The following is a 19,838-nucleotide window of genomic DNA, read 5'->3' as shown; positions in this document are numbered from 1 at the left end:
AAGGCGAGGAGATGTCACGGCCCTCACGAAACAACATAAGACATCCATAAGGAAGAGTGTCAAGATCATTCCCGAGCACTCAAAACAACACGAAGGGCTAAAACCCGAACTTCGCAAGGAAACTTTAACTGTAAAAAAAGAAACAAAAAATATTCCGAAAAAGTGGAGAAAAGAAAAGAAAGGAAAATGACTGGGTCATTACAGAGAGTGCTAGACCTCGTTCGCAGCATGCCTCCTTATTTATTTATAGAATAAATCATAGAAACAAACTCCTATATGCAAGTATTTTACTTACATTACAACTCTATCACTTAATCAACTATTAATTTAAATTAAACTAATCCTAGAGAAAAACATAAATATTTAATTAAAACCAACTAACATTAATTCAAAGGCTACTCCAGTCTTCCACCTTTGCATGCAGCTCCTGTTACTTTTTTCACGTGTCAATTTATACCCAAATTGATTGTCACGTCATTAATACAAAATTTACCAAAAAATGTGTCAACACAACTTCTTTAAATTACCACATTTCATAGTTCTTTTACCATATCATGAATTATATAGGTTTTTATTGTATCATGTATGATATGTAAAAATTTTAAAAGTAAGAGAATGAATTTCAACATTGAAATCTGATTTTTTTCTAATGGCTACAATTCTATATAATGTAGGTTTTTGTATCTTTTTTATTTTTATATCTTTTGCGTCGGATGGCAAGTGGCCAGCCCCTCATTAATAAAATTGCAATTCAGCCCAGAAACATATGAATAGCAAACAATATCCACTATGACATATTATGGTGTAAAGTATTACAAGAAAACAAGAAAATCCAAAAATCCCGCAATGCCGGTAAAACTAGATATGGTGGTATTGTATAAGCTATCATCATAAAAAATTTCTGAAATTTCAAAGAAGAAGAAAGAGGTTGAATAATTTTTTATTCACTTAAATTTCCTTTTTATTCACTTAAATTTTGAAACAATTGCTTGTAATGAACTTATTTTTCACACACACACACACAATTACAATGGAATGTTGGATGAACTATATGAATTTTGCATGACTTGAAGCTAGGCCAGTTTAGCTTTGATAATTTCAGAAATAAAATTTCTTTTAGTTTTAAAAGATGAACAAAAATAATATTAATATCAATCCATCAATCAAATGGTGTTGGATGGTGCATCTAGGATTTGGAGGAAAGGAAAAAGAAAGAAATAAATGAGAGGAAAAGGACAAGGAAGGTGAATATACATTTTGAAATTAAGATGATATACAAACTGTGTAATAATAGTGAACTATGAAAGGCATTTGCATGTGGATTTGGATTTTTATTTTATTTTTTATCCGGTGTACTCGCACAATTTTTTCCACACCAGGGTTGAATCCCTCTCTTGATATTATGTGATACTCGATCTTTTACTTAGACTGCTATATTTTGGATTTAAGTATCCTCAATTAAGTATGTTTGTGTGTTCAAGTCTTCCTCTCCAATAAAATTATGCCCGAAGCATTTCGGAGAGAGAGTAGAAAAAAAAAATGTATTGGGTACGATTGTTCCAGTATCATGGACATAGCGATGAAAAAGACATTGGAGGACAGAGGTATGATTGTTCCAGTATCATGGACAGTTCTATTAATTGGTAATAGATCTTCTCAATTATAGTGCTAACAATTATTTTAACAAAAGCAAATAAGTTTCTCTAATGACTTGACTCTTCCATAACCATTTTTATTATTAGATCTCATTATTGAAATAAGGAAGATATGATGTGGTGCTAAGAATTTGTTTGGTAGAAATAATGGTTGGTTTGGAGAGAATGGGTTTGGAGATGACCTTGGTAGCTACGGATTTAACTGGGATGAAAGATTTTGAATGGCAAACAAAACAAGTGGAAGAGGATTTAGCAGAGTGAGGATTGCTGGAAGATGGAATAATGGCTTCGTGAGGTTTACTAGAACATTATTCTTCAAACTATCCTATTTTTTCGTATTTCACAACCAGTATCTCTTTTATTGGAAACCCATTTGACTTTTCCATGCTTTAATAACATCCACTTGATTCTTCATCAATCTAATTGGGGCTAATTGAATTATCTTTTTGATAAATAACTACTTGATTTTTTATAACGTCATTTATTCAATTAAATCACTATAATCGCTTGATATTTTAGTTCTCCAACTGGGACGACCTAAGATATTAAATATTTCATCACCATCATCAACATTTCTTCAATTAAATGAGAATAACAGTTTGTTTTTTCATTAGTTCCAAGGAAATAGATGTAACAGGTTTAATAAAAGCCTAAGTTTAAAATATTTTTAACAAGAATAGGAGCACCAGAGAAAAAATACTAAATCAAGTCGATGTCCACTTGGGTGAAAGGCACCCCACTCACAATTTTAGCTTAAAATACAACATATTGAATAGCACCAGAGACAAAACACTAAATCAAGAACAAGAAGGGGAAATTAGGGTCCAAAGTACTTTGGTAAAAGGGGAAAGGAAGCTTTGTCGGATTTGGTGTGAATTTTCGTCTCAAGAATAAGAAGGGGAAATTAGGGTTTAAAGTACTTACAACTTACAAGAGCCCAACCCTTCAACCACCATTGTCCAAACCTTCGATGCACCACCAATCGACCACCAGCGCACCACCAATAGACCATCAGCGCACCACAGTTGCCGTGCTCTTCCCTGAGGCACTCCACACACACCACCAAGCCTTGATGTCCTGCGTTCTGAAAGGAATCACGATATGAAACCTAACTCAAACCCAAAAATAATAATAAATAAATAAATAACAATTAAATTATTAATGGCACAATGTTTATAACTGCCGGAAATAATTTCTATTTTTCGACACTTTAGAAAAAATGCCGGAAATAATAACTTTTTTCCGGCGCTTTTAAAAAAATGCCAGAAATAATTTATATTTTCTGGCCTGTGTAAATACAAATAATGGCGGTTTATACTAAACCGCTGGTAATAATCAATTAATAGTGGCACACGTAAAAAAAACGGCCAGTAAAAATGATATTTGTTGTAGTAAGATTACAACATGATATAGGTCGAAAATCATGCACAATTGTGGGATTTGGAAATTTGGGAACAAGGGCTATATAGGAGCTGTTAATTTCTGTTAACATTCTTCCTGAGATAAAGAAATCCTTTATAGCAATTGTAACCTCATGACCAATGATGGACTATGAGTGCTTAAAGAAACTGGAGTTAAAGCCATCAGGTACAGGGCTTTTAAAGGGATGAAAGGATAGGATGTGACTTTGAATCTCTAAGTCTGTTGGGATTGTTGAAAGTGAGGGAAGGAGATGCTGAGGGATAGACTTAGAGATGAATTCTGAGTATGAGTTCATCCCTGAGTACTGAGTATAAGGTTGTCCCAGTAGTGATTTGAATTGGTTAAGCAATTCTATTTTGAGATCATTACTATGAACCTGATCACCATCATGATTGACAATGGAAACAACCTTTCTCCTATTGGCTTTAGCAGAGAAACTTCTTAGAAAGAAGATTAAAGTGTATTTGAGCCTTCTGCATATAAAACATCTCCTCAGCCAAACAGAAACCAGAGAGCTTGGTAGCAAGAACCTTCTCCAATTCCCTTAGTTGTGAATCAACAGGATTGGCATTAAGCCTAAATTGACAAGAGTGAAGTTCATCTCTACATAACTTAACATTAGCAAAAATGTCACTGTACTCCTTCCTATTAAGCTCTTTAAGTGGAGATTTAAGTGCCCTCAACTTTTGAACCACCCTAAACATCCTGGAAACATGAACCTCTATTTGCCAAGTGTGAGAAACAATGGAGAGAAAATTGGGGTTAAGAGCCCAAAAATTAAAAACCTAAATAGGATATTCCTCCTAGGGCTGATATTACCAAGCTTCACTAATGTAGGAGAGTGGTCCAAGATGCCTGGAGGACGGAAATGACATTCAGCTTAGGGATGTTGGGATTTATATGCCCTAGCATAGCAAATTCCTATTTAGATTATAGTGACTTATGTTCCTGACATATCTAAAATATTTATGATTTATATAATTGGTGAATTCAATGTATTATGTTTCGATGTGTCCACTTGATTACAAGAGATATTTATATATGCATGTGATGACGATCAATACATGAATATAAATAGTAATCATAAGTTCATAGTCAGTAATTATGGATGGACTCATTATTAATTAAGACTTAAACTAAATCCGCGTTAGGTTAAGATATATTGCGAGAGCCGTCGTATGCAATTGCTCCCTATCACTGTCATGGCATTTGACTCTTAAGCATAAGAGAAGTATAGACTCTTTTATTAATTAGTAATTACTTGGATTTATTCGGCGAAATATTTGGAATCTATAGACTGACACTTTGGGTAATTATGTAATTAATAGTTAGAGGGTTATATTTTCAATATTTGCATCATTGCTACTTGTGTTTATTTTTGTATTGATTATGATTGATCACAAAGTAAATTCGAAAGCCTTCGTGTGTTTTTAGACAAAATGATTTATTATATATTTATTTATTTAAATTATTATTTTTGTGAAACAAATATTTTATTGTGATCGAGTCGGAAATAATCAAATATACCAAAATAAATATATTAATTAAGTAGTAGAATTGATGGCTTTATTTATCCGATAACTAATTATGCATAGAGGGGTCAAAGTGCAACATTGACTTAGAGGTTATTTATTATTTAATTGCAGTTCAATTAATTTCCTTTAGTGGAGTAGAAATTAATTAATGAATTAATTTAATTGGGTTCATGGACCAGGCCAATTATTAATTCATTATAGCCAATAAAATAATAAGTCCAAAGGATTCTCACTCATAGCCCAACTTGATATTGGAATCCTATTAGATTTGAGATATGTGAATTAGAGATTGAGAATGATTTATTGTTTACTTTCCTTATCTTTATTTTTCCTATATATACATGGGTCCATTTATATTTTAAGGGAGACTTGGAGAGGACAAGAAAATATTTTCTCTCTCTAGTTTTTAGGGTTTGTGTTCTTATCTATTGGAGGCTCCCACAAGACTAGTTTTCCAAGGTCATTCATCGAGGCTTATGAGTGATTCCTAATGGTAAGACCATTACCAAAAAGATGGAGATCCAAGGAGAAAGCATCTAGTAAAGGGATCTACAATTAGTGAGAACATTCACTTTAGAGGAGAGATCTAAGGTTTACTTAAACTTTGATGTAAGTATTCAATCTATTAATTGAATGATACATCATATTTTATTTTTGCATAAAACTTGTCTCTATGTGATGAATCAAGATCTTTATATGTAAATCCCTCAAAAAGTTTTTAAAACTTGCACGTTTCCAATAGGGGAAGCAAAGTGTTCCAAGCATGATTAACTAAAACTCTATCCAACTTTCTTGAAATATTGGCACAACCGAAGCTCTGATTTGACCATGAGTGAAACACACCAGTGAATTTTAAATCCTCAAGACCATTTCAAATCAAACTTGTTTTGAACTGTTCCATACCAAGTGTTCATCTCCCTAAACCTCCAAAAGACTCATTAGTGTGTAAAAGGACATCGAAGTCACCTATGAGGATTTAGGGTTCATTAGAGGAACATTGATGGTTTAAAGATCTCCACAGGCACCTCCTTTCAGTGGCAGTGTTTGCAGCATAGACAAAAGATGCAAAACACTTAACCTTTTGCTCTTTCAGAATGAGGGAACATGCAAATGAGGACTTAGTTGTTCTCATTAACAGTAAGTAAGTCTAACTTATCCCAGAGCAGCCACACCCTTCCAAGAATAGAGGAAGAGTGAATACAATGAATAAGCCAATTGGGGGCAATATGTCTATGAATAACCTCCATATTACAATTTAAAACTTTAGTTTCAAGAATAGCCATTAAAGACAGGGAAAAATCTCTAATAAGATTCTTAACTTCCAACTATTTAGGGGGAGAATTCAGCCCCCTAATGTTCTGAGCTTCCCAGTTCATTGAGATGAACTTGAGAGCTGACACAAATCCCTAAAACCCTTTAAGGAAACAACCTGAGACTTCTTTTGTTTCTTCGGCGCTTTTGAGTGCTTAGAGGCCTTTGTTTTCCTTGGCTGCAGAAGCTTGTCAATGTAGGGAGAGTAACTTGGATCACTACCATCACTGTCATTACAAGAGGATTGATCCATATTAACTAAGCCCTCCTCATCCCCCAACTCTTTGCTTGAGGATAAGGCATCAAATGAGTTGGATACACGTATTGCAGGGGCAGGTGCAATCTGGCCAGCAGTGTGAACCAACAAGTTTGGAGAAAGGTCAACATAAAGACATATAGCCTTCTCATTACCTACTAAGTTAGCTGGTGGATTACCAAGTGCAGGGCAAATGATAACATTTATTGCAGGTGGAATAGTTGTCATTTGTTGGGAAGCTGCCAATGGTAGAGGTGTGGGTGGAAGTAGTGGATCATAAGCTGCTGCAGCCGAGGAGATACTCAGAGATGGAAGAGGGAGTAGTGGAGGTAATATTGCTTGAGGAGAATTTGGAGTCTTAGTAGGTGAGGAGAGTGATGCAGCTTTCTTCTTTGAATGAGCCCTACTTTCTTACACCTCTGATATTTGAATAAGGAACATCTGACCACAAAATTGTTGATGATACCTAAAAGTATTTCCATGGAAATTATAAACAGAGAAAAGAACAAAAGAGGAGAGTGGATCCCCTGGCCTTGCCTAAATTCCTTTACTCCCTGAAAAAATTCACGAAATTCCCTAGAATTGTGAATAGAGGGGATGTGATGCAAGCTTGTATCCATTTGATCAGCTTAGAGGGGTAGCCAAACAGGTGGAGAGAGTCAAGGATGAAGCTCAAGCCAACTGTATCAAAGGCTTTCCTAATGTCAACTTTCATACATACCTAAGGCTAAAGAAGAATTGTGATTCCCTTTCATAAGCTTTTGAAAGTATAATAGAGTTAGTGATCCTCATACCCTAAACAAATGTGTTTTTGACTCTCTTTACTTGTAATACCCCTAATTTGAAAAAGATAGTCTCGGTATTTCTTTTATACTTTTATTGCAATTATTTTTGTTTATATGGCTATTTGTTTAATTGGTTAATTGTTTATTTTCATTATTTGTTTATTTGGTTTTTTGTTTAATTGGTTAATTGTTTAATTGATTTATTATTATGTGCTTATGTGAAATTTTAAATTTATTGTTTAAATTAAATGGAGTTGGACTTGGATAGTAGTAATGGACCAACGGTTTGGGTCACATGGATTACTTGGATAGGGGATTAAATTGATACGGTTATTACCCATGGATGGTTATACATATATAAATGGATATATGTGTATATAAGGTTAGTTTAATTATTAGTATTATTAATAGTTAAATTAGTATTAATATTCTATATATATGTATTATATGGTTTTATGGATTAATATATATATATATATGTGATTATTACGTGTGGGATGGCAGATATATATATATATATATATATATATATATATATAATTCTTTTATATTTTATTTTCTTTTATTTTTCGTTTCCGTCTCCTCATTTAATTAGAATTAGGTTTTCATATAAGCCTATATATATAGTGTTATATGTCTGCCAAGGGTTTTAGAAACCTTTTTCACGTAACAGTGTCGGCAGAGAGATATTATAGAGAGGTTTGAGAGATAACTGAGGGAACGAACTAGGATTTTGCCGAGAGCAAAAGCTGAACCAAGGGGAGGTTATTGAGGACTACTTATGGGTTGAACCAGGAGCAGTAGAGGAGTGGAGAATAGTCACAAATTTACTGGAAAATCTAGGACGACAACGTTGAGATTTTAATCCAAAATCTCAGAGAAAAGTTCTTTCTCTTTCTCTTTCCCCTGGAATTGTGCTCTATGCATGCTTAGATAATCTCCAGGATTAATCAGACATTAAAATTGGCATTGTGTGCATACTAATCCATAAATTAAACTTTATATTGTGTTTGGAATTCAAATTGGGTTATCGTATCAATTGTTTCATCATATGTGTTTTAATTGTTGTTAGTGATGCATACTGGGTTTATAGAATAATCTGGAATTATTCAGGACATAGTTTAGACCCTTAGAACCATTAACAATGGAGAACAGAGGGGTTAAAGGTTGTCGGAGACGGAGAAGGAAGGGTATAGCAGGTCAAGAGGCGGCTCTTTTTGAAAAAGAGCAAGCTCCTTTCGAAAAGAGCAGGCTCTTTTGCTTTGATACGTATTGGAGTTTTTTTTTAGGCACTGTTTGGATGTTATGGGATTCTAGAACTGTTTTAGGTTAATGATGGGATTCTACATAATATTTCATGATATATTAAAACCCCATAATGCATAATTTATATCTATACGCTAATGATTTGAACATAATGAATGTTTAAACTAGTTTGCATGCTGTTAACTGATATAGAGGATTTAATTGCTTAATCTTATTTTTAGCAATTTAAATGACTGTGACATGATTTTTAAATCTTGTATTGGATGCATAATATGGACATATCCATATCAAAATTTTATTATGCTTATTCTGGATTATGATTGATGAACTATTTATTTCTGGTGCGACCAAGCGTGTGCACAAAATAATGCACAACACTTTAGGTTTAGAAATAATGTCAAGTGGGCACCATATTTTAAAATTTATAAAACCACTAAACACTTATACTATGGAGTATGAAGTGAGAAGGGATCGTCCCAAGAGATCTAAACAATTATAGGTTTTTCAGAATTGAATTCTACTTTAGTGCTTATGTGATTGCTAAAAAGGTTTGGTTTTGTGATTAGACTAATTTTAAACTTAATAATGCAAATAAAGAGTAGAGTATAAAAGATTGTAAAGAAACTTAGGGTGTAGGATTCACCACTAAGCACATTCTCTAACTCACTCACTTTCAACTAATTGGGGAAATAATTAATGTAATTCTAATATAGCTAATACTTGCAAAGAAAAGTATGAAGCATCAATTTCAAGCTTGAATTGCATACCTAATGATAAATAAACTAAGTGTAGTGCAATTCACCAATCCAAAGAATGGTCCATCAATTCAAGTTACAATTCTAGCTTACATTAATCTAGAAGATAATGCAATTGTGACAAAAAGTATAGAATTCAAACATAAGTATGGATAGTCTACTTATCTAATAATTGAATTGCAATTAAATTAATTAATCTTAAATTAAGCTAATTAAACATGAATTTAAAACTAATTAGACAATAAATTAACCTAAACATGTAGTGCCATCCATCAAATAGAAGTATTTTCCATCAATTTGAACACGATTACAACTAATTAACCACATGCATAGACATCACAAGAATCAATTTACAAGGAATTCAAGTGTATAGCTTGTTTATTCATCAATAACACATAAGACAATATGAGATTAATACGAATAAATAATTGAAAGAATTAAATCATGTTATTCAAGCCTATACATCAATTACATAAATAAATCCCAAAAAGTATAAAAAGAGAGAGAGAATAGGTTACATGCTTATGGTTTATCCAACCCTAAGTGGGAGAATTAGCCACTCATGGTTGATGGAGTCGAAGACAGAACAATCTCCATCCTTGGATTCATCATCTTTGAGCTCTTCTCAAAACCCTAGCCTGTTCTTGTTTTTTCCCCTCTTTCCCGTGTTTTTCCAGAGAGAAAAAAATATACGATACAGAATATAAAAACTTAATAATAATAATAATATTCACCTAAATAAAATAAATATTAACCCTAATCTAATGGCTTACTGGGCCTTAAGTAACAACCCTATTAAAGCCCAATAGTTCACAAAATAAGCCCAAACAATAAAAAAAAAAAAATCTGTAATGTTGCCAAGTCCTGGGGGATCGATCCCCCACCCTGGAGGATCGATCCCCCCAGAGTTGGAAATTTCCTTTAAGCCTTATTTAGCTCCATTTTGGCTCCGGGCTAATTGGTTTGCTTCTTCATCTTTGGGAACATCATCAAAGGCCCGAGATTGACCGCTTTCGAAGAATAAACACACTAAACGAGCAATGGGCTACGACCTTTTTTTGTCATTTTCTAAACTTTTCTGAATATCTTTGCTTGACTCCGAAAAGGCTTCAATGGACCGTTCTTAACTCATTTTAACTTTATTGCCCTGAAATACACATAAACATAAATTAGGACTAAAACATGAAATTAAGATAGATGCAAAGACTTGCTAGTCTCTAGTAATGAATTAAAGCATGGAAATGAAACAAACATATATAGAACTATGAACTAATAAAGCAAATAAAGATAACACCACTTTCGTAGGGATCACGGTTGTATTTAGCATATGCAGCCTTTTAAACCCCTAGGTTACCCCTAGTGGACGAGTGAAGTCACGTGAGGGTTTTCAGAAATGGTACCCACAAACATCAAAAGCTCTTTCTTACTTGAGAAGCAACGACACATATTAAACAAGTGTTGAAAGTAGACTACCTCAAGTATACAAATTTCTGTCATTTCTAAGCTATTATCAACATTTCAACATCATGTAAGCAAAAATGGTCCTGCATACATCAATCAATTAATCATGCAAATTGAATCAATTATATCTTCCTTTTTGAGTGAACCGGCATCAAAATGTGTTATTATCCTAACAAATTAAAGTAATGGCATAGCCTTACCCTCAAATTAGCATACAAATATAGTACCAGACATCAAGACATTGAATGAACCTTGTTATTGAATCAAACATTCTTCTTCTTCTTGTTCTTTTTTCTTTTCTTTTCTTTTTTTTTTTTTTTTTTTTTAATATATGATCATGTGCAATGTCCAAGTTCCTTAAGCTCTCTAATCACCCCATGTAACAAGCATTGAGCCAACGACTCCTAAACCAGATGGTTTTAGGGCGTTAAGTGTAAAGACACTCCTAAGGGCGTGATGACACGGAATGGCTAGGTTACGAACTCAAACTAATCATACATTTTACATTCTTTCCTTATTTTCCTTTTTAATCAGTTGACATGTTGAAAGAATGCAGTTTTTTTTTATTTTTATTTTTTTATTTTTATTTTTTTTATTCTCACATTTGATGAGTGCTTTTATTTCTTTTCTTTACAAGGTCATTTTATCAAGAATGAAAGTTTTCAAAGCATACTTGCTCAATTGGGATAAACCAAGACAATAATCAACTAAGCATGTACCTCACAAATTGAATGCTAGTGTGTGCAAGTGTAAAATTCTAGAACCAACTTGCAAAGCATTTTCAACCAACAAGCTGATGTGTACTACAAGAGCAAATATGATGTCAAAAATTGAAATTTACCCCTAAATGGCATCCTAGAGCATACAAGAAGTATTAGACTCTAACAACTTGCTTTTCAAAGGCACTATGCTTCAAAAGTTTGAAATCACTGCCAAACACATCTCAAATCTCATCATGCATTTAAAGTTTAACTTAAAATAGAATGAATCATGATGACCTTACCCCCAAACTTAAACTGTACATTGTCCTAAATGTGCAATGAAAATAATGAAAAATGATGGAAAGAGTATACCGTGATGGCAAAGACTATGAAGTCCGGCAATGAACCAGTAGGAAAGATGTCTCCCCCAAACTTGGATGCAAAAACCTATCTGTATAACCATACTAGCAAACTCACATCAAATATCACATGGGATAAGCAATTCATACAATTCAAAATAATATATAATACATTGCAAAGAGATATGAGATGAAACCCTTGATAAAATCTGAAAATATTCCTAACAAATCAGAAGGGCATACTGGAAACACATATTTTTGATTTTTTTTATTTTTATTTTTTTATTTCAAGAATGAGATTGATCTCCCTGATGTTTTATATATATATATATATATATATATATATATTTTTAACACAAAGAAAAATATACTAAACTAGAAAGAAAAATGTATACTAAAATAAAATAAATATATATATACATAATAATAATAAATGGAAAGAAAATTAAGTTTTTGTTTTTTGTTTTTTTTTTTTTTTAAGAAACAAAGAAAAAGAATATGTATATATAACCTACAAAATTAAAAAAAAAAAAAAAAAATGAACTAAGTTTAACGTCTCAAGCAAGACCGAATCCTAGTAAATTTTTTTTTTTTTAAACAACAAGTCAAAATTTTTTTTTTTTTATTATTTAAATTTTTTTATGTATTTTATTATTATTTAATTTATTATTAAATTAATTTTTTATATTTAGTATTATTATTATTTTTTTGTTATTTATTTTTTTTATATTTATTTTATTTATTTCTTTTTTTTTTTTGATTATTTATTTAATTTTTTCCTTTTCTTTTTACTTCCTTTTTTTTTTTTTTTTTTTTTTTTTTTTAAACATCACAAGCGCGCCGGAGAAGACAACCGGCAGAGCTGGGAAAACCGGCCAAGAATCGCCGGCGAGACCAGCAAACAAGTCGAAGAACCAGCCTTGATCGCCGGCAAAACCAGACTAAATCGCTGGAAAAACTCAACCTCGACGCCTGAGAAGAACTACGAACAGCTGCGAGAAGAGCCCAGCCGCGTTCATCGGAGAGAGAGCAGTCACGATCGCGATCAGAGAAGAACCCGGCGATTCAAAAGCTCGCCGGAAGAAAACGGCGATTCAGAAATTCGTCGGAAGGAAACGCAACCCAGAAAAATCAGCGAAGAACAGCGACCCATCGCGACCCAACCGCGATCTGAAGCAGAACCAGTCGAAATCCAGCCAAAATCGCTGGAGAACGACGTTTTGCATTCTCGCCGGAAAGGCCCAGTCAAAATCGCTGAAGAGAATCCAGCCGGTTTTGCTGGAGAAAAACCCGGCCGAAATAGGACTCATGTACGTGAAGGACAAGGACGGCCGGAAGTTTCAGCATTTGACAGTTTAAGCGAAACGAAGCCCGAGTCTCAAATCGTGGCCGGAGAAGAGCCCAGCCGGAATCGGACCTGCAAACGCCGCTGTTTTTCAGAAACGGTAAACCCACATTTGTAATCGTACTCAATTCAGCCAATGATGGCTATTACCGAAACCCAAAGGGCGAACTCGAACCATCAGCCAAAGATGGGGCCGGAATTTGTTCCCTTCAACACCACGGAAGAGAGGAACGAACAGTGAGGGGGAACTAAGAAATTGGGAGTGTGGATTTGGGTTAAGAGATTTGAGGGTTGGGCAGTGAATGGAGGAGAGAGAGAGAGAGAGAGAGAGAGAGGGGGGGGGGGGGGGGGGGGGGTTCGATCACCCTAAGTAGGGGATCGACAATTTTATGCAAAAAAGTTTCCCTTCACTATGTGATGTGAGAATCCCATGGTTGGGTGATTGATCCCCATAAGCCTTTTTTGTGTTAGTCTCTGCCAAAAAATGGGATGGATCTCTAACCCATTTTGGGGATCGATTTTATTTTTTTTATTTTTTTTTTATTTTTTTTTGTAAAATTAAAAATACTATAGACACTAAAATAAAATATAAATAAAATAAAATAATAATAGTAAAAAAATAATAAAATTGAAATACATTCACAAAGCAACCTATACGAACTAGTATTATTTTATTTATTTATTTTTAATTTAAGCAAAACTAAAAAGAAATATATATATATATATATATATATATATATAATAAAATAAGAATAATAATAGTAAAAATGGAAACGAAATAAAACACCAACTTACGCTATCCATTAATCATTTTTTTTTTTTTTTGTTATTTATTTATTTTTTCTTTTTGAATTTAAAAATGCAAAAATGTACAAAAGGAAAAAGAGAAAGAAAATGAAATAATAATAAAATGGAAATTAAAATACAACGAAGGAGAAACTCGATACAACTAATGTTTAACGTCACTAGAAAGACGTGAGATGCTCTCAATCTTCAAAGTAAATGGGATCTACCAAGAGGGCGGATTCCACATTTCTTTGAAAAGCTTGTCCATCAATGTATGGTTTAAGACTTTGACCATTAACTTTGAAGGTCCTTTCATCTTTTAGATTTTTAAGTTCAACCACCCCTTGAGGTGAGACGGAGATAATTTGATAAGGGCCTTCCCATTTGGTTCGAAACTTTCCAGGAAAAATTTTGAGCCTAGAGTTGAATAACCAAGCCTTTTGACCGGCTTCAAAGGACTTTTTCACAATATATTTATCATGAAATGCTTTTGTCCTTGCCTTGTAAATTTTTAAACTATCATAGGCATCATTTTCTCAATTCCTCTAGCTCATTGAGTTGGAGTAAACGGTCCTTTCCAGCCTTATCAAGATCAAAGTTGAGCCTTTTTATTGCCCAAAGTGCTTTGTGTTCTAACTCAACCGGAAGATGACAAGGCTTCCCATAAACAAGTCTATATAGAGACATGCCTATTGGAGTCTTGCAAGTTGTCCAGTAAGCCCACAAAGCATCGTTCAATTTTCTTGACCAATCTTTTCGGGTCGGATTGACAGTTTTCTCAAGAATATGCTTGATTTCCCTACTTGACACCTCGACTTGCCCACTTGTTTGGGGATGGTAGGGAGTGGCCACTTTATATGTGATGGAATATTTCAAGAAAAGTTGTTTCAAGAATTGATTACAGAAATGTTTTCCTCCATCACTTATCATAACCCTTGGCATACCAAAACGAGCAAAGATATTTGATTTAACGAATGCAATTATCACGGAGTGGTCATTCGTTCTGGTAGCACAAGCCTCAACCCATTTTGAAACATAATCAACGGCAACGAGGATGTATTGAAAGCCATAAGTCATTGGGAATGGTCCCATAAAGTCTATGCCCCATACATCGAAGATTTCAACAACGAAGACTGAAGTTAAGGGCATCATGTCTCTCTTTGACATTGATCCCAACTTTTGGCACCGAACACACACCTTGCAAAAGTTATAGGCATCTCGGTGGATAGTGGGCCAGAAGAGCCCACTTTGAAGAACCTCCAAAGCAGTCTTTTTTCCACTGAAATGCTCACCACAAGCAAGTGTGTGACAAAACACAAGGACGCTCGGAACTTCACTTTCCGGCACACATCTTCTTATGATTTGATCCGGGTAATAACGAAACAGAATGGGATCTTCCCAATAGTATTTCCAGATGTTAGCAAAGAATCGGTCATTTTCTTGTTTTGACCAAGTAATGGGAAGTTTACTGATTACAAGATAATTAACAATGTCGGCGAACCAAGGCAACGTCCCATTTGAGATTTGAAAGAGTTGTTCATGCGGAAATGATTCATGAATTTCAAGATTTGGAGAAGATTCAACCATTAATCTAGACAGATGATCGGCAACGACATTGTTGGAGCCCTTTTTATCCTTGATTTCAAAGTCAAATTCTTGAAGAAGTAGGATCCATCTTATCAAGCGAGGTTTGGTTTCCTTTTTCATTAAAAGATGCCTAAGAGCGGCATGATCGGAAAACACAATTACCTTGGATCCTAAGAGATATGAACGAAATTTATCAAGGGCATATACTACGGCAAGTAATTCTTTCTCGGTGGTAGAATAGTTCAATTGGGTACCTGAGAAAGTCTTACTCGCATAGTATATAGCATATGGTAGTTTACCTACCCTTTGCCCCAAAACAGCACCCATTGCGAAGTCGGAAGCATCACATATAATCCCAAATGGTAAGGACCAATTTAGAGGTTGCATAATGGGAGCAGATGATAGAAGAGTGCGAAGTTGATGAAAAGCATTTAGGCATGCTTCATTAAAGACAAATGGAGTCTCCTTGGCAAGAAGGTTGCATAAGGGTCTAGCAATTTTGCTTAAGTCTTTGATGAACCGGCGATAAAAATCGGCATGTCCTAGAAAGGAGCGGATTTCTCTCACCGTAATAGGTGGAAACAATTCAGAAATTAGCTCAACTTTTGCTTTATCTGCTTCTATTCCTCTTTTAGAGATGACGTGTCCAAGCACGATTCCTTCTTCAACCATGAAATGGCTCTTTTCCCAACTTAACACAAGATTAGTCTCACGACATCTTTGAATCACTTTTTTTTAGATTTTGGAGACACGAATTAAATGAGGACCCAAAAACCGAGAAGTCATCCATGAAGACTTTTAAATACTTTTCCACCATGTCCGAAAAAATTGACATCATACACCTTTGGAAGTGGCAGGAGCATTACACAATCCAAAAGGCATCCATCGATAAGCAAATGTACCGAAAGGACATGTGAATGTGGTCTTTTCTTGATCCAATGGATCTAGGGCCATTTGATTGTACCCTGAGTAACCAGCAATAGTATTGTTGCCCGGCCAATCTTTCCAAGATTTGGTCAATGAAAGGCAATGAAAATGGTCCTTCCTAGTGGCGGAATTCAGCTTTCGGTAATCTATGCAAACACGCCACGAAGTGGCGGTGCGTTTCGAGATAAGATCACCCTTAGCATTTTCAACAACTGTGATTCCCGAATTTTTAGGAACCACTTCAGTTGGACTAAACCACTTGGAATCAGAGATAGGATATATGATTCCCGCATCTAGAAGTTTTACAACCTCCTTCATGACAACTTCCTTCATATTTAGGTTCAATCTTGTTTGAGCATCCCTAAATGGCCTTTCATCCTCTTCCATGTGTATGTGATGCATACAAATAGAAGGGTTAATGCCTTTTAGGTCAGCCACACTCTATCCAATGGCTTCTTTGTTAGCTTTAAGCACTTCCAAAAGATCATTCTTTTGGTCATTTTCAAGATTAGAAGCAATGATGATCGGAAGAGTCTCTTTTGGGCCTAAGAAGGCGTATTTGAGATTTGATGGAAGAGGCTTAACCTCAAGAGTAGGAGGAGAGATGAGAGAAGGAACTGGTGGAGTACTAGAGAGTGAAGGAAGACGTTCTTTCTTGTTTTTCCAAGGTGGGTTATCCAAAGTGGCCACAGAGTCCATCAAAGCATTCACCTCACTTATGGATCATTCTGTGTCAAAACCACAACTTTCAAACATTTCACAAAGGCACTCCTTAAGAGGGTCCTTGGAGAGAATAGAGGGAAGAGTCTCCTCTATGGTTTCATCCAAGACATCTACTAGGAAACACTCGTCTTCATCTGTGGGATGTTGACTTGCATTGAAAACATTAAGTTTAACCATCATGTTGCCAAAAGAGATGTCCATAATGCCGGATCTACAATTAATGGTGGCATTGGCAATGGCAAGGAATGGCCTTCCTAGGATGACTGGAATGTGATTGGTGAGATTAGGGACTGGCTCAATATCTAGTACCACAAAATCAACCAGGAAATAAAATTTATCAACCTTAATTATAATATCCTCAACAATTCCCCTCGGTTTCTTAATTGATCTATATGCTAGTTGGATTACTACTGATGTTGGCTTCAAGTCCCCTAATCCTAACTGCAAGTAAACAGAGTATGGAATGAGATTGATACTTGCACCTAAATCAAGGAGAGCTCTACGAACCTCTTGGTTTCCAATAACACAAGAAATGGTCGGAGCACCCGGATCCTTGAACTTAGGAGGAGTGTTAGACAGAATGATGGAACTCACTTGTTCCATTAAAAGCACTTTCTTGAGGTCCCTTCCCTTACTCTTCCTCTTTTATGTGCACAAGTCCTTCAAAAACTTTGCATATGGTGGAATTTGCCTAATTGCATCTAAAAGAGGAAGATTGATTTTTACTTGTTTAAACACTTCCATCATATCATGAATTTTCCATTCTTGCCTCCCTAATGATGAAGTCTCTCTCAAAGCTTGAGGAAATGGAGCTTTTGGCTCATAAGGCTTCTTTAATTGGGGAGATGATGATGAAGATGATGGAATGTCCATTTTGGAACCACTAGCATCCAAAGAAATAGGAATAGGATTTGGAATGGGATGGATGCTACCACTTTGTTGCTTTAGTTCACTATCCTCCTTAGGTACCTCTACCTTATTATCCACTTTCCTACCACTCCTCAAGGTAGTAATTGTTTGAACTTGCTCATTTCCAAAAAATTCTGATGAAGAACTTGCTTGCGCCATAAATTGCCCCTTAGGATTGGTCTCAGTATGACTAGGCAACTTACCTTTCTCTCTCACATTTAAAGAATTAGCTAATTGCCCGATTTGAGCTTTAAGCTTTGCAATTGATTGAGAGTAAGAATGAAACAATTGATTATCTTTTCGAAGATCACCTAAAGCTTGCAAGACCTTGTCCTCAAAAGCAGAACTTTTAGGAGGCGCTTGATTTGGATTAGAGTAAGATTGAGAATTTGATGCTTGAGGTTGAGAATAGGATTGAGAATTTGATGCTTGAGGTTGAGAGTATTGATTCACATTCTGAGGATAGAATGAAGGACGGTAACCTTGAGAATTCTGATTTTGATTTTGGAGATGTGGGGGAACATACTTTGCTTGATAACCTTGATTTTGAGGAGGGTTTGCACCGTCTCCTTGATTTCTCCATGCAAAGTTAGGATAATTTTTCCACCCCGGATTGTAAGTATTGGAATAAGGGTTGTTCCTTTGATGAATGAAAGCTGCATTTGCTTGTTCTTGAGACTTACTCGGTATGACTTGTCCAAGAGGGGAATTTGAAGTATGGTGAGTGTAACTAGAACAAGTCATGCACATTTCATTGGAAGGATGAGAATAAGGTTGAATTGCCGGACCTTGATTCAAAAGGAATTTATCAAATCTTTGAGTAAGATTTTTGACCTCGACAACAGTTTCCATGAAGAGTTTATTTGATTTAGAGCTTTCTTGCCTCCCATATTTGCTAAGTGACCACCCCTAGAAGATGAAGATCTATGCATTGAGTTTTCACTCATTTTTTCGAAAAGAAGCCAAATTTCATCTTCATTTCTTTCTATGTAGCTTTTACCACAAGAAGCATCAACAATGCCCTTATTGGCATCGGATAAACTTGAAAAGAAACATTGAACTAATTGCCACTTCGGAATGTCATGATGTGGACACTTCCGTAGCAAGTCATTCAAACATTCCCATGCTTCATGAAGGGGTTCACCTTCTTGTTGTTTAAATTCACCAATGGAAGTTCTCATGGCATCGGTTCGACTTGCGAGGTAATACTTTTTTAGGAACTCTTGTTGCAATTGTGCCCAAGAGGTGATTGTATTTGGCCGCAAGTTATTAAACCAATATTTAGCTTTATCCCGAAGAGTGAAAGGAAAAAGCTTCATTTTAAAGACTTCTTCTGGAACATCCATGATTTTCACGGTGGAACAAACTTCCAAGAACTCATCTAAATGTTTATAAGGCTCTTCATTACTCAACCCATAGAAAATGGGGCACATGTTAATGGTGGAAGCCTTAATCTCATAATGATGAGCACGAAAATTTGGCAATTGAATGCAAGTGGGTGCATTATATTGATTTGGAGTGTAACGATCCCTAAGGACCATTGGAGTATTGAGAGGATTGAGAGGAGGATATGGCATTTGACCTTGTTGATTGTATGCCATTTGACTTTGTTGAGGGTATGCCATTTGAACATATTGTTGTTGTTGCTCACCAATTGGGGGAACAACATTTGGCTTTGGCATCCTTAGATTAGGTTGTTGCACCGCAGGATTGATTGGTTGTGGCATTCCTAAGGGTGGATGTACACCTTGAGGATTCACAATATGAACTTGTGGTGGGTGGTGCACACTATTATGATCCACATGACCAAGATCTACAATGGGATCTTCAATTGGATCTATTGGGTCTTCCATTAAAGGTGATGGAAGATTAAAATTTGAAAGATTAAGATGACTATTCCTAGTACTACTTCTTAAACGTCGAAGAAAAACTTCGAGATTTTGATTTACAAGAGGAAGAGGACGATTAAGTGATCTACGACCATGCATGCACTAGAACAAGTCAACATACCAACATTTCAAAATTTCAACCTCCACATACGATGTTCCCAAACTC

The 19,838-nt window shown here is 35.1% G+C and overlaps 1 non-coding gene across 1 annotated transcript; it reads left to right on the top strand.

Moving 5' to 3' along the window:
* Window positions 1-18,860: 18,860 nt before the first annotated feature.
* Window positions 18,861-18,967, top strand: LOC132310671 (small nucleolar RNA R71). Its single transcript, XR_009482671.1, has one exon. It is a non-coding gene; the product is annotated as a small nucleolar RNA R71 (small nucleolar RNA).
* Window positions 18,968-19,838: the final 871 nt, after the last annotated feature.

The sequence above is a fragment of the Cornus florida genome, unplaced genomic scaffold (genome assembly GCF_030987335.1).
Source record: "Cornus florida cultivar Cherokee Brave unplaced genomic scaffold, ASM3098733v1 CherokeeBrave_3.0.0_Hap2_Chr05, whole genome shotgun sequence".
In the NCBI taxonomy this organism is placed as follows: domain Eukaryota; kingdom Viridiplantae; phylum Streptophyta; class Magnoliopsida; order Cornales; family Cornaceae; genus Cornus; species Cornus florida.
The sequence above is the reverse complement of the archived record's forward strand: the minus strand, read 5'-3'. Positions and strand labels throughout refer to the sequence as shown.